This window comes from Bos indicus x Bos taurus, chromosome 13, assembly GCF_003369695.1.
Source record: "Bos indicus x Bos taurus breed Angus x Brahman F1 hybrid chromosome 13, Bos_hybrid_MaternalHap_v2.0, whole genome shotgun sequence".
NCBI lineage: Eukaryota > Metazoa > Chordata > Mammalia > Artiodactyla > Bovidae > Bos > Bos indicus x Bos taurus.
Genome location: NC_040088.1, coordinates 44,176,888 through 44,193,378, shown reverse-complemented (window position 1 = coordinate 44,193,378; position 16,491 = coordinate 44,176,888). Strand labels below are relative to the sequence as shown.

Below are 16,491 nucleotides of genomic sequence, written 5' to 3'. Positions count from 1 at the left end.
GAGGTGGCTCTGTCTTGAAGAAGTACCTGCAGAACTAGTAAGACTCGGGACACATTCTCCACTAGACACATCAGTGCTCTTTCCCATCTCCATGGCATGGGCTCCGCCTGCGTGCTCTTGATTCCATTCTGGTTATTTATTGCTGTGAAACATTCTCTGAATTGGGAGACATATCAGATAACTACATCCTGTTGCTTATCAGTTCCAGGGATCAATAGTTCAGAAAGGGCACAGAGGTGGGTGCTGCACCCCGGGATCCAGGGCCCAGGATGGGAGATTTGGATGGCTGGTGGTGGCGCTGATGGCTGGGACTGGAGCCACTGCTGCTGGAGGACCCCTTGAAGAAGGCTCGTCTACTCCCATGTCTGGTGTCTGGGCTGCAGTGCCCAGAGGACTAGCTCAGCTGGGACTGTCAACTGGAGCACCTCTGTGTGGCCCCTCCAGCATGGCTCCAGGTGGCAGCCCAGGGCTTGCAGAGGGAGGGTTGCGGTGACAAGGAGGAAGCCCATGGCCTGAGTGGCACAGCCTCTGGAGTCACACGAGTCATTTCTGCCAGCCTCTATTGCAGTCACACGCCCACCATAACTCAGGGAAGGGGACAGAGACCTTATTTTTCCATCCACACCACGGGCTCTGGAGTTAGACCAGATGTGGGGTAGAGCCTGGTTCTGCTGTCCTTGCTTTGTGAGCGACTTCTGGCAATATATTTACCCTCTGGCCCCATAAGCTGCCTAAGCATGACTCCTTTCCTGATGAAAGCCGTCAACTCTACAAGTCTTTCCCCACTTACCCCAACCCCTCTAAACCATCCACTTAAAAAAAGGCTCGAGGGGCCCCAAATGATAAAACAGCCTCTGCAGCCCTCCTGCCCATCAGGAGAGTCATGAGCACAGAACAGTTACTATGGATGCCAGCTGCCACCCCAGCTCCAGGGAACCTTCCCTGTTGCTAGGCTGAGAAGACCGAGGCACTGCATCGGACCTGGGACTCCTGGCTGCCTCTGCGCCCTGATGCCTTGACAGCTGAGAGATGAGGTTTCCACTCTCAGCCCAAACAGCACAAACTTCCGTCTCCCAAGGGGTGTTGTCGCAGCCAAAGGCAGGGCCCTTCCACCCTCCTCCACTGCCCCCAGCCCCGGGATCCTCTGAACCCAGCTGAAGGCAGAGGAAGGTACGTTGCCTTGTCCTTCATGAGCCAAGGGTCCCGTAAGGCCTATGCCATCTGTGGCAGTGAGTTCCCAGGCAGGCATGAAAGCTAAATAGACAAAGCAGGATAATTCCGGCCTTTGCTTAAAGGTACTTTTTTTCCCCTCTTGCCTGCTGCTGCTGCTGCTGCTAAGTCACTTCAATCGTGTCTGACTCTGTGCAACCCCATAGATGGCAGCCCACCAGGCTCTCCTGTCCCTGGGGTTCTCCAGGCAAGAACACTGGAGTGGGTTGCCAATTTCTTCTCCAATTCGTGAAAGTGAAGTCGCTCAGTCGTGTCCGACTCGTAGCGACCCCATGGACTGCAGCCCACCAGGCTCCTCCGTCCATGGGATTTTCCAGGCAAGAGTATTGGAGTGAGTTGCCATTGCCTTCTACCCACCTTACCTAGAGGAGTGGATATAAGCCTGCAGCCTCACACTTTGTCATTACTGGTGTCTTATCCCACAGCCTGCCCTGCCCTGCGCCCTGCATTGTGGAAACCATAGGGCAAGGAGTCTAGGGGCCAAAGTCAGTGTTCATTCCTTGAAGACCATGCTCCAGCACCTGGAATTCCAGAATTCTCCACCCAAACAGCCTGTGTCTGCAGCCAAGGCCCACTCAGGCTTCCTCCCCAACCTGCCTCTCAGAGGGAGGAGACCCCAGTGGAGAAGCCCAACCTGCTGCCTGGGGGATCCACATGCAGGCAGGTGATGCAGGGGTCCTAGGCTCGGGAGAGGAGGAGCCCCTCTGCTGCATCTAGTCAGGCTGGGCCTGCTGGTGGCCTCCTCAGGGTCAGGGAACAAGTTTATATTGTCCAACCTCAGAAATATAACCCATTCCACCCTCCTTCTGCAGCGTCACACGAGCCTCACAGGAAACCCTCATGTAGTGTCTGGACATCACAAAACAAAAGCTACTCAGTCCCAACTTGTTCAGCACTGGGACAAGCTCCACCCACCATGGCACCCAGCACACCTGAAGCTCAAGAATTGTCAGATTACATCGTTGAGTGTAGGAAAGGCTGCCAGGGCTAACCTGAGTCATCCCTGTCACCAGTAGGAAACAGTTAAATGCATAAGTCAGAGCTGTAGGAGCTACATATAAAGTCCTGCTCTCAGCCTTCTGGGAAGCATCTCTGAGCCCCTGCAGGATGGTGGCACCAGGCTGGACCCTTCTAACAGTCTGGTCACAGCTCACTGTATTGTTCTGCAGGAGCCTGCTGTATTGGAGGCAGATCCCCCCTGGATGGCTCCTGCTGCATGTTAGTGCTGCCATGGTCCCCCCAGGGCAGGAGGAGTGAAATGAAGGCTCCAATAGTGGAATGGGTTTGAAGAGTGGGCAGGTGTTTTCCAAAGGAGAAGAGGGAAGGGAATTCCAGGCAGGAAGCAGAAACCTGCGATGGAAGATGTAGAGTTCAGGATCTAGAGGGAGTGGAAACTTTGGTCTGAAGGGTGGGAGGCCCCAGGAGGTGACTCAGGCACTGGCTTGGAAGTGGTCCCTCCTTGCCTGGGGAATAGGGTCAGGCATGGCCAGAGGCAACCCAGAGCACTCTTCTCCCCTGCCAGGGCACAGAGGTCCAGGAAGGCCGGAGGTCAGCTCAGGGCCATGTGGCTGGGGTCCCAGGTACCCTGACGAACACCCCTCAGGGCATCATAAATGGCTGTTTACGTCATCTGGCCTCCTCCAGTGAGGGGTGGCAGGCCCTCTTTGGGAGGGTCCCAGAGTTGTGTCCTGTCACCCAGGCCGCCCCAGAGAGGACCCCAGGGAGCAGCTGGCAGTGATTTGGGATCTCCACCAGAGCACCCAGGCCTTTTAGCACGTGTCCCGAAACCTGATTAAGCTTCACAGCTAAGCTCACACAACCCGTCACACACGGACATCGTGAGTTTGCTTTTCGTGGGAGGCTTTCCGCACAGCCCCTGCCCTTGGCCTGGTGCTGGCCCTTGGTCACAGATGCTCTGACTCCCTGAAACTACACTTTAATCTTCCCTGTCCAAGCTTGCCTTCCTTTTTTTATTTTTGTACTTCCCTCCTTTTTGTGAGCTTTGTGGAAATCAAGCAGCCATTTCTGGTTAAACTTTCCCCCGCACTGTGACTTTAATTTTCCTTGGTTCTTCCGGGTTGTGAGGCTGTCAGAAACCTTCAGCCCTGAGATTCCACTAGACAAAGATTCCTTCCTACCTTCTTTACCCAGGGGTTCCTTGTACTGTGCTGTGCTGAGTCATGTATGACTCTGTGACTGTAGCCTGCCAGGTTCCTCTGTCCATGGGATTCTTGTCTCCGCAAGAATACTGGAGTGGATTGCTGTGCCTGCCTCCAGGAGATTTACCCAACCCAGGAATTGAACCCGTATCTCCTGCATTGCAGGCAGGTTCTTTACCCACTGAGCCACCTGGGAAGCTCCTGGTAGAGTGGAAATCCGTCATCTGCAAACTTCTATCAACAGTGAATATCCCCAGGAAAACACACTTGTCTGAAAACTTGCTTCACCGTCTGTTCTAATGTTCTAATGTTGATCAGGATACCCTTAGTCAGGTCTTCCTTAGTTGGGATGATTGAAGCACAGGAGGGCGGAGAGATCCCAAAGGAAGTCTTGGCTTTGTGGCCTGAATTCCAACTCCAACTTCACCCCCAACGTGGAGCAGGGTGAAGGCTAATTTTGACGTGTTCCTGAAGAACGGGGAGAGCCCATCCCAGGTGGGGAGCACTCCCCTCCTCTCCCTGCCTCCTCCGAGCTTCAGTCCCCTTTTAGTCATGGGGGAGGGGCTCTGGAAGGAGCCTTACAGGGCGGATATCTTTTCCCTGGGGCCTTGGCTGCTTCCAGTCATCTGTTTAATTATAATATCTTAAGGAATGGTGTCCTTAGATCCTCTCCCCTCCCTGAGGCTCAGAGTGCTTTTGTTAAGAGCCAAAGAATAAACTAATTGATGCACATGCCAGTTCTCAGTGGTCAGAGGGGCCAGGGTGCCAGTAGAATGTGGAAGGGGCCCTTCTTGCCCCCACCCCTACTTGGAGAGGCAGCTTTGTACATCAAAGTTCCACCTCAGCCCCGGGGGGTGATTTTTGTCTCTCCAAGGTCATTCCTTTCCTTTTTTGCTCTTGAGACTAAACACTTTAAGTCTATAAAACAGTGGTATCTCAAACCTTCTAATGCTGATGAAGTTGTTCTCTCTCTGCTCAGTCCAGTAAGGGAGCTGCTGGCCATGTGAGCTACTGAGCCCTTGAAACTTGGTTAGTCTAACTGAGAGGTTAGTCTGACTTTAAATTTTATTTTATTTTCATTAATATAAATTAAGTAGCCTCAGGAGGAAATGGAAACCCACTCTAGTATTCTTGCCTAGAAAATCACATAGGCAGAGGAACAGTCCATATAGGGTTGCAAAGAGTTGGACACAACTGAGCAACTGAGCATGCGTGCATGGCAGGGTGTTCCCTAGAAGACCTAGAGATTCTAGTTGACCATCATCCCTCCTTTTTCTTGCATTGTCAACTCAAAATCACAAAGCAGAGGTGGTCGGGCAAAAAACGTCTCCAGGAAAGAGGCGCTACTCCTTTACCCTTGGCATCTAAGCGATGGCCTGGGTTTAGCAACTCATACACACACGATGCGTAGAAGGCACTTACAGGCCACCAGGCATCCAAGATGGGATTTTTGTGTGTGTGTGGGGGGGGTGGGGTTATGTATAGGCTTCTTTTTTCTTAATATATATTTTTATTGAAGTATAGTTGACTTACAATATCTCAGGTGCACAGCAATGTGATCCAGTTTTACATAAACACACATATTATTTTTCAAATTATTTCCCCTTATAGGTTATTATAAGATATTGACTATAGTTCCCTGAGCTAGACAATTAACCTATTTTGCAAGATGAGATGTTTGATGAGAGAGAAGGATACCCAGATTAGGAGCAGGAGAGCTTGTGTATCACCAAAGTGCTAGGGGCTTTGGAACAAGTCACAGAACTTCTCCTGGCCTCGATTTCCACATCTATAAAGTGGGAGTGCGTAGTAGATGCTCAAGAAATGTTAGGTGTTTTGGTCCTTACCTTCTCCTCACCGTACATCTCTCTAAGGGTGGCTCACCTGTGCTTAGCCCACCACAAAGGACCAGAGTCAGACCCACTGGGAGCCGGCCCCATCCTCATGAACACCAGGACACGGGGGCCCAGAGGCCTTTCTATAGCTCCAAGGCCAGGGTCCTTAGAGAGGAGCTGCCACAGGGGTTTCGACGTATAAGGGGACCCACAGGATCTGGTCAGCAAGGTCCTGGCAACAACTCTCTGGCCAGGCAGACGTGTTTAGTTAAGGGATTTCACCCTGGAAGAGAAAAATGATTAGAAGAGCTTGTGGAATTTCCTGTTTACTTTTGCAAAAGTGCTGAGCATGTCCTTAATTTGTCAGTGTCAACACAAAGCTAAAACTGGTGTCCAGAGAGGATTAGCACAAAGAGGGTAAATTATGTTTCGAAAGATCTTAAGTTACTCACTCCTCTCCTTGCGTGAGACCCAGTTCAGACAGCCAGAGTCTGACCATCAGGCCCCACGGGCGGCACACATGTTGGCCAGTGGCTGGTTCCCCAGGACCTCAAGCTGGATATAAAGCCTGATGGTGGCTTAGAGCGTACCCTTTGAGTGAAACCCACCTGAGTGTCAGTCCTGGCTTTTCTACTGATTAGGCGCATAGCCATGGGCGATCTGCTTTGCCTGGTCAAGCTTCATCTTCCCTGTCAGTCGCTGGAGGTGAATCTGGCTGCTTTCAGGAACATATGAAGGCATGTGGGCAGAGCTCTTGGTAGAGTATCTGGCGCTGCTGGGATAAGGCCCCCTGTACCCACTTAGTATTTATAGCTTGGTGTGCCTGCCTAAACCCCAGTTCCCTGCTCCCATGAGTCCAGGGTTTTGCTGATCCCCAGAGCCTGTTCTACCAGAATGCAGGGCAGCCCAGAAGTGCCACGAAATTATCAACCCCCAGAAGTAGCCCTCAGTCAGAGAGGGGTTGATGGATAAATACCTTTGTTCCCTTATGCCTCCGATGTGCACAGGGAAACACATTCAGCCCTGTCTCCCCCAGGTGCCCCAGCAGGTGCCAGTCCAGCATCTTACGGATAACACACTGGATCAGCAGCCCCTTCCTCCCTGATCTATTTTCCTGCTCTTTTCTGGATTGGAGGGGGGTCACTTTCTGAGACTCCTCCCTCGCAGCTAAAAGACTTGCACTAGAATCCTGGAATCTAGTTCTGCTTCTAGGGAAAAGGCTGAATAGATATTACCTACCATTATTATTAGCTTCCTGGTGGCTCAGACGGTAAAGCGTCTGCCTGCAATGCAGGAGACCCGGGTTCAATTCCTGGGTTAGGAAGATCCCCTGGAGAAGGAAATGGCAATCCACTCCAGCACTCTTGCCTGGGAAATCCCATGGACAGAGGAGCCTGGAAGGCTGCAGTCCATGGGGTCGCTGAGGGTCAGACATGACTGAGCCTGGTGGACTATAGTCCATGGGGTCACCAAACAGTCACACACAAACTGAGTAAACAACAACCATTATTATTATGCACATCTGTTCTCTCTCTGAAACCCATGAGGCTATAGAAGATGCAAAATTATGAGAACCCAGCCCCTTCTGGACAGACGCTACAGGTGTTCATCTACTGTCTCTTTGGTTCACATCCTGAACCCAGTGCAATAGAGAGAAGCTTAGAGAATGAGCTTGGAGCAGACAGTGTTATCTTTGATCTAATGAGGAGCCCCAACTGGTGATGGGAGAGAGTAGGCACATTGCTTAGATACCAAATATTTACCTATCAGGACCGGACACCTGCAGCCTACTGTATGCTGCTCTTCATCTTATTTATCTATCAAAATTTTGTCATTATTGATAGTAATTTATTATTATTGGTCCACTTGTCCCCACTCTATTTTATTTTCTTTATTTTGTTACCTACAAGGCAAACTTAATTTATGTGTTCCTCTGAGATGACATTGCCAACAGTCCCAATGTGAGCAATATTCTATACCGACTACAATTTTATAGTATCTTTCCTCTGAAACCACCGACTCCAGTTACATGCCTTGTCTCCACGATGTTGGTGCTGTTAGGTAGCTTGGGCTTTGCAGAGCCCCAGGGAGCTATGTCTGTAGCCCCTACAGAGCTGTGTCTGTTTCCCAATTTCACAAGGACTCAGAGTCCTCTCTGAACATGTGCTCCAACATGTAGCATCTGAACAAACACGTCATTGGTGACAATCACAGTGTTCTTTCCCTGAAGCATTGGCCTCTGTCTGCTGAGATGTTATTTCAGCAGCTGAAGCTGGTGCCTGAGTATGAAAACCACCCAAATGTGTTCTCAGTTAAGGAGTGGGCAGAGGTGGGTTTGGGGTGTAGCTTTGGCTAAGCCCATTCAACCTGGGGGGCCACAGTGAGGACAGAGCCAGATTCTTCTGCCACATCTCCCCCTACCCCTGCTTCTCTGAGATCCCAAGAGCTTCTCACCCTCTTCAGAAGCTCCTGAAGAGTTTCCAGAACTGTTCCCATTGCTAGCTGGGGGGGCCTTGTGGGCTGCCGTCTCTGGGGTTGCATAGAGTCGGACGCGACTGAAGCGACCTAGCAGCAGCAGCAGTCCTCTCTTGTTCTTACACTTAAGGAATCTTAAGGAACACCAAAGATAAATTGCCCTTTCAATAAGTGGCCCCTCTTTCATTGGGGAATTTAGAACCAGATCCCAGGGAGCTGGTTTAGGGGATATTTGGAGTAAACTGTCAGCCATCGAACTTGCCTCTCACTGTCAGCCCAGGGACGAAGATGGCACCCACCTACCCAACTCCTAATCCAATGGGTGTGTGTCCTCCACTCCTGGGACACCTGTGACACTCTCTCTGAAAGTCTTGTTTCCTAAGGCTTGCTTCATCTTACTCCCAAGAATACTAGGAGCTATTTGCAAATAGATTTCATGATGAAAGGCTCTTTTGCCTGGAAATGACAAAGCAAGAATGCAAATTAGGTCCACCTGTGGCCTCATCCTTGGCCCATGGCTGGGGATGCTCTTCATGGACTCTCGTGATGCATTCTCAGAATACAAGACCCTCTCCTGCCCTGGGAGTGGATTCCAAAGGTAAACATGGAGTCTGTCTTGTCTGCTATGTTATTAGTGCTTTGATGGATCTCATTTTACATACAAAGGTAGGAGCCTGAGGATCTACTTTTTCTCCTCTTGAACTTGTTAAAGCTGTCTTTTCCTCAGTGCTGTGAACTAGAGGGATGAGCGCAGTTAGCAGAGTGGTTTTCAGTATCTGAAACTGTGATGGGACCAGCAGCTTTGGCTCGTGCTGGCCCTCTCATCCTCTCCTGGACACAGGCCCAGCTTCATCTGACTTCATTGCTTTTCTGTTTCACAGGGTTGGCTTGAGGCAAAACCTATTACTCTCCTCTGCAGAGGACGAGTCCCAGAGGGCAATTTTATCCCCAGGCTGGATGTGTGCACATCCGTCTGAGTGCACACATGACATACACAGATGCTTATATGGATACCATAACCCTCTTTTAAAAGGCAATAGGAAAGACATTTTACCATCTTAGGCACAATTACTTAAAGTGGGATTCTGGATAAAGGAGTGTGTGTGTGTGTGTGTTTAATTTCTCCCTTGGCAACTCAGCACTCCATTGAAGAGGGAGTGTAGATTGATATGGAGTTGGAATATAGTTTGAAATGGAGCCATGGGTTTTTAAAAGACAACAAACCCTCTTGCCCCTTAGATTGGCCATCTCAGAAACACATCCACTGAATTGCTCAGGCTGGAATCATAGAATCAGCCTTGACTTCTTTCCCTCCTACCCCACTGCCATCAGCTCATCCTGGCCTTTCCACCTCCAAACTGTGTCTTATCCCCATCTCCTCTCCATCCTCACTGGCATGGCTATTGTCCAGGCTGCCATCACCCTCTCCTGGACCAGGATCTCCCCTCATGTCCACGTCCCACACAGTGGTCCAGGCAGTCCTTTAATGATATATGTGGGGATTGGCCTGCACGTTCTGTGTCTGCCCACCTCTCCACATCCATGTCCTACTCTCCCCACCCCGAGTACACTCCCACCCTCAGACCTTCCTCGTGTTCCTCAGTCATTTCAAGCTCATCGCACCTGGGGTGCCTGGGTGCACCCCTTCCTCTGATTCCACATCGACCCTCCATCCTGCTGCCGTGTGCAGTGTCTACACATGCCTCGGTTCTCACGTGTGAATACTCCATGACTAGCCACTGCCTGAACGTTTTGCTCCACTCTTTGCTAGCAAAGAAACCAGATTTTTCTATACCAAAAATGGCAAAAAGTGAATCCTCTTGTCTCCCTTGCTATAGTAAATAGACAAGTCAGTTCAGAGAGTAGTCTGTTCAAACTGGAAAGAACTCAGGATGACTAACGAGATGATTTACTGTGTCATCCCTTATAAAATTAGCTGGTCCTTGTCTTTTTTAAAAAAATAAAAACTGATAGGAAGGGAAAAGCTCTTCTGTGAGTGTATTCGTCTCTGTGTGGCTTAATGATGGTGTTGACATGGAGATTCAGGGAAGGGAGGGGAAGGGGTGTCCTGCATTGTGAGATGTGGCAGAGACTGGAATGTTTCCCGTTGTGATCTTTCTAATAATGAGATAGAGTCTTTGAACACTGGCAGGAGAGCTGTGCTGCTTTGAATGTCTTCAAACCAACTGAGTGCAGAGGGTCTCTCTCTGTTTGTCTTTGGGGTAAATGGGCGATGGCACCATTCACCAAAGGAGAAAGAGTGTGGCTGGTGAGGATGTCACTACTGTGTTGACTGTAGGATGACTCAGTGGTGGTGGGCCAGTCTGTCCCAGGGCTACCACTGTTCAGCTCTACGACCTTGAGAAAGTCACTAGCCTTTCTCATATTTTGGCCTCTTCAGCTATAAGTGAAAAAAAATTCTCAAGGTCCAGTCTAATTCCAGGAGCCACAATTGGTGCAGTAAAAGACAAAAGGACTCCCGTCTCTGGTCAGGCATGACACTGTCCAATTTCCTGGGACTCAGCCCCTTCTGACGAGCCTGTGCTACCTGGAAACACACAGGAGTATCAATATTGCCTAAGTGAAACTCGGCAGGTTGGGGTTGGGAGCTTAAGCTCTGGGCTTGCGTACAGACAGGCACTCTCCGAGGCTCTGTGCCTTCATATCACAAGAGAACAGGCTCATTTCCATGGCCCCTGGGGTTAGATCAAGTCACATGACCAGTGTGGGCAGAACAAAAGTGGGCAGCTGCTCCATATGTGGAACAGGACTCCTGCAGAGAGTCAAGAGCCACCACTGCCCCCAAGTAATATTCATGGCAAAGGGCCAGATGCTAGACCACTCCAGCCTCAGTTGGCCAGTGGTCCGTGCACGAGTCCAGGGCGTCAGGGTGGGAGCCAAGCAGAAAGAAGGTCCCCCAGTGTTCATTGCTCAGCTGAAGATCAGTCACAAGGTAACAGGGGATACCTCGTGTCATTTTTTCAGCCACCAGTGTACCCGGCAGTGGTCCAAGTGCATCAGGAATCTCCCAGAAGCTCAGAAAACGAAGTAGATAGGAATTTATTCTCTCCCATTAAGATGCTGACAAGGGAGAGTGGCAGAGAGCACCAGGGCTTGTGTGCACACATGCTGCACAAACAGGGCATCCAGTTGGTCCACTCCAGGCCATGAAGGTAAAGGCTGGGGGTGGGGGACAGACATTGGCTGCAGATCTCCCACAGTGGGAGGAGCATGCCAGCATCTTCCTCTCACCTTCTTCCACCTTAATCCTCCCATTTTAGATAAATGAACAGACTGAGGTTTAGCAGAGCAAACAGCCCAAAGAAGCAAATTGCTGACACCATGTTGAGACCAGTGTTGCATAATTACCTCAGCTTCAATCAAATGAAGACATGTTGATGGAGAGATTTGTCAGTGAGCAGTGCAGGATGGGAGGTGGTCCTCCCCTCCCAGGGGGCTGACAAATATAAGACTCGTGCTGGGAACATGGCACAAAAATGAAGGATGAGACGCTCAGAGCTGTGTGTTCATCAGCTTCTCCTGCAGGAGCCGATCTTGTTCCCACTTTGTAGATGGGTCACTAAGACTCTGAGAGGGTCCCATGACATAACACCTAGGACGCAGGGATTACTTCCTCTTTTCGCAGGTGAGGAAACTGAGGCACAGAGGAATCAGGCAACTTGCCCAGGGCACAGAGCGCAGGATTGACGGCTGGGGTTGGAGCCAGGTGCAGGGCTCCTGAGTTGGTGGGCGATGGGGAGGGAAGTCTCCTTCCATGGCAACGATGTGAGTGATGACATTGGAAGTGACTCCAGGCATGGTCAGTAGGCACAGTGTTTGATAGTTTCCAAAGCCTTATTTCTGGGCACAGCTCTAGAAACCTCCCAGTTCTTTAAGCTGCCAGAGGACCCAGGGGTTGTAGGGTGGACACAGGGACTGTGGCCATGCTGCAGGGCAGTGTCACCAGCCTTGTGTCCAGCACCAGGGTGGGCTGGTCATTGTTGGACTGATCCCTCCATGTCCAGATTCCTGAGTGCCTTGTTTCCACCCACATTACTCCCCCATCCATGCCCCAAGGAGAGGGGCCATCTGGCTAGACCCTGGTCATGGCTCTGGCCTGGCCCTGCCCTACCCTTTGCTCTTTCACCAGCAGCCAAGCCATGTGAAAGAGCAGGAGCCGGGGGCATAGGGTTTGCGGGGCTCAGCTGACTCTATCTGTGACCCTCATTTGTCTGCAATTCCGGAAGCCTTTGAAGAGCGCTAGTGATAATTGCAGAATTCCCACATATATTGATGAGAAACAGCTACATAAATAGCACAGCTTGGTATATACAAAGTGCCATTTTCTGTAAATAGAGGATTTTGGCAACGACTTCCAGGCAGCTCATCCACCTTCTGGAGGCAGCACTTGTCTTATTTCAGTTCTTTCTGGAAGCTGCTTCATGTGCCCTCTTGGTGGCCTGTCCTGCAGCCTCAGCAGGTACAAGGAAGCCTCCAGGTGGTCAGGAGCCAAAAGCAGAGACACCATCTATTCCATAGCATAGGGACACCTGGTTCCCATTGGAGAGGTGTCGCAACCACCTGCCACCATCTCCAGGTTAACACCTGACCCCAGTACAATCATTTGGGCTTCTCAGAGGATCTGTGGTCTTCAGGTTGGAAATCAAGGCTCCTTTATTGATCGGGAACAGAAATGCTAAGTTATTGTCTGACTATGTGCTAAATGCAGGGTTTCTCACAAACTTTTAATATGCAAATTTGGGCCATGAATCTCCATATGGGAAGTGTAATAGCATGGCTTTCAAAGCTGATCACAGAATTCTTCTTTCACAAGTACTTTACAGTTTGCTAAAGTCCTACTTTGAGTAATGATGACTAACCACCGTCAGGGCCCATTAATGATCTTAGCTCTAAATGAATGATATTGCATCAGTAAGCTTCTGCTGTGTAACAGAGGAACCTCTGTTTTAGTAGCTTATATAAGCAACCACTTATTTAGCTATGGTTCTGTGGGTCAACAATTTGGGCAGGGCTTACCCAGGTGGTTCTTCCAGTCTTGGCTAGGCTTCCCTATGTGTCTCTCATCAGTTGTCAGCAGCCAGGTGCCTGTCTTTGGGCAGATGACTGGCTATCAGCTGGGGTCACATGTTGTATCATCCTCCAGGGAACTAGCCTAGGTTTCTTCACATGGCAGCTAGAAATGTCCCATGAGATAATCAGAAGCAGCCCTAAGCTCCCCATTGGCATGGTATCATCTCTGCCATATCCCGTTGGTAAAGGCAATTCACCAAGCAGCTCCCTTGGATCCTCAGCCAAGGAGAAACAAGCTCCAGAAAGTGGAGGCTCCACATTTCTAGGCAGGAGGGTCTTTGGAGAGGTGATTTGATTGGGAGAACAGGGCTGGCATTCTTGTTGAATCTGTGTGTGGAACAAAGAAAAAGGGTTTTGGACCTAGATGGCATGTTTGTTTGGGGTGTCAGGACATGGAGGGCCAGCTAATTGAGATTATACAAGAGCAAAACCACCTTAGAATCCACTTCTCCATGACCCCACAAGAGGTGAGTCTCAACTTTTCTCTATCAATAAAATAGGATTCTCAGCATGATAGCACACCAGTCAGAGACAACTGGGAATGCTCCCGTAGTCACTCCAGGACAAAGTTTGGTTCTTTATGTTGCTGCAGCAAAATGGGGTGGGTGGGGCACACGCAGAGGTGCTTCATGAGCATCTCTGAACAGGGGAGGTTAACATGAGCTGCACAGCTCTGAGAAGGAGGTTAACATCTGCTGCACGGCAGAAAGAGGAGGAGGCCTGGGGTGGATGCATCTCCATGGTGTCTGTGCAGGCAGCAGTAGGGTGTCAGCAGGGATGCTGGTGTCATGGGAGGAGGGAGCAGCAATCACCAGGCAGGCAGAATGGGGGGTCACTTGGGGTTTGGAGTTCAGCTTTGTCCATGTCCTGTTAGACACGTTGCTCAGAATCTGTAGGCCTATGTAGAAATGACCGAGCTCTGTGGGAAACACTGGGCTTTGGTCACCTGTGGGCAGATCTTTATGTCATCCTAGGCCTGGATGGAAATTGATCAGCTAGAGACTGTATCATGTGCCGGCCTCAGCCATTTGCTGTCACCGCCCTATGCTTCTCCAGTCATGTTGAAGGCATGGCAGCATCAAGAGTGAACCCCCAAATGGAGCAAACAGTTGAGCTGGCAGGTGGCAGGCAGCCTTGGCCCTCCACTGGTCCATCCCATTGGGTACAGGAAACACTACACTGGTGGGCACTGCCCAGAGGACCCCTTGGTTTGTCAGCTTTGAAATGACCACATGCATTGGAAGAGTGACTCTTAGAATATCCTAGGACAAGTCACTTGATTGCCAACAGGAAAGCAAGCACGTGGCTACCTGTCCCTGCTGACCTCATAGGTTTCCAGGGACATTTGTAGAAAATCATTCAGGAAGCACTTTGAGAAGCCACCACTGGTAAACATGGTACTTCTGGATAAATGACAAAATGGTGCCCCTTCCTGGGTGGAGCAGCCCAAACTAGGCTGCCTCCCCTCAGCCGAAAGGATTGTGCAGTGCAGACACTGCACAGCTATTCCTAGTGATCTCTGCGGTTTTTGGAAGAAAGTTTTCTCTTGGTGATCTGCAGCAGTGTCAAGGCATGGCCATCACTCTGCTTAGTTCAGTGCTTTACTTGAGATCACTGTTTGCTCAAGCACATAGCACTTAATAAAGAAGATTCTTACCCTAGATCAATCAACCAACAAATACACAGTTGATCTCATTATTCACAAATTCTGCATTTGCAGATTCGCCTACTTGCTAAAATTTATTTGCAGCCCCCAAAGCAATATTTGCACGTGCTTGTTCTCAGCTGAGGTTGAGTGAGGCAACTGTCAACAAGCATCCCATTCAGCCCGCATTGTGCCACACTCTCTGTAATTTTGTGCTTTCAGGAGGGGATGAGGATGAGGTTGCTGTTTACATTTGCCTCCGAGCACAATGCTGAAGTGCGGTCTAGGGTTCCTGTGCATGAAGGCTGGGATGTGCCTGATGGAGAAAATATTAATACACGTGTTAGATGAGCTTCATTCAGGCACAAGAGACACTGGTGTTGGCCATGAGTTCAATGTTAACAACTCAAGGGTATGTGTTAAGGAAGGTGTTTTTAAAGAGAAATGCACATAAAACAAGATTCTGGGTTGATCCTTTGAGGAAAATGTTGTGCCCTGAGCCTCACAGGAACCTGACCCTCTATTCCTCCAGGAGGAAGGGGTTGGTCCGCACTACTTCGGTGTTTGTGGTAACTTGATGGAACATGACCACTGGAGGCTGGGCTATGTCAACATCGCCCTCCTGTACTGCAGCAGAGTAGTGTGGACCTCCCACTTCAGTGCAGCGAGATCTCTCATTTCAGGACACACCTCGTGTCGGTTGTGGGGGGCAGGACTGCACAGCACCGGGTGGGTGGGCAGCAGGAGGCCTGTGCCGGAATTCCACCTCCCCCCAGGCCTGTGGCACAGCTGTGTACTTGTTACATGGCCTTCCTGAGGTGAGTTTTTCCTCCTCGAAGACAAGAAGATGATATTACCTACCTCGTGAGGATGCTGTGAGGATGGTGGAAAATATATATAAAACACTGCCCAGCCACAGCTTCACCAAGTCCTCAGTGAGTGTTGGCTGTTAAGATAGAGATGATGCCGGCCTTTCTCAAGAGGAGGCAGGCAGCAGGGGCAGACAGAAGAGGACCAGGTGAGACCAGCATTTTCTTTCAAGCACTTTGGATTTCCTGAAAGGTAAAGATACCTATGTTCCTGTGCTAGTACCAAGACCCCTTCAGGAGCCAAACATGAATGCACTCAGGACTGTCTGTGTACATGGTCCTCTCCATCAGTGGAACGTGGGAAGTCAACAGTATTTTCCTGTGCACTGTGGTTACCAGAGGGCTTCCCTGGTAGCTCAGATGGTAAAGCATCTGCCTGCAATACAGGAGACCTGGGTTTGATCCCTGGGTCAGGAAGCTCCCCTGGAGAAGAAAATGGCAACCCATTCCAGTATTCTTGACTGGTAAATCTCATGGACAGAGGAGCCTGGTAGGCTACAGTCCATGGGGTTGCAAAGAGTCGGACATGAGTGAGTAATTAACAGTGGTTACCAAGCTTGTATGCACAACATGCTAATATACCGAGATGAGTTGTTGGGGCAAGGAATAGAGACTTTATTCAGAAAGAGCAGACCCTGAAGATAGTTCCCAAAGAAGCTTCTTGCCAGGGCATCCTTCTAGATGTACCTCAGAGAGGTACAGCCTGGCTAAAATGAAAGACTGGAAATCCCAAGTGTTACCAAAGATGTGGAGTAACTGGAACTCCCATCTGCTGTTGGTGGAATTATACATTAATGCGATCACTTTGTAAAACTTTTTGGTAGTAGAAGCTGAACAGCAATGTGGAGTTGCTCTGTGACCCAGCAATCCCACTTCTAGGTATCAACAGAAATGTATATTATGTACAAAACAGAAGTACTAGAATGTCCATGGAAGCACCGTTTGTAGTAGCCAAAGCCCTGTCAGTAGTGCAAGGAATAAGTACATGGCACTCACGTCACACAGTGGAAGACTTCACAGCCAGGGTAACGACATACAGTCCCCTACAGCTATGTGCAACAGGGTGTTTGAGCCTCACACATGGGGTACTGAGTCTGACACAGAGTGTGGACTGTATGATTCTACTTATATTAAAGTACAAAAACAGATACAAGTCAGGATAATGGTTCATCTTAGGCTTGAGTGAC

General features: G+C 49.9%; 1 protein-coding gene across 2 annotated transcripts in view; it reads left to right on the top strand.

The window, feature by feature from the left end:
- SLC24A3 (solute carrier family 24 member 3) overlaps positions 1 to 16,491 on the top strand; it is a 428,436-nt gene that overhangs the window by 262,924 nt on the left and 149,021 nt on the right. The window lies entirely within an intron of this gene.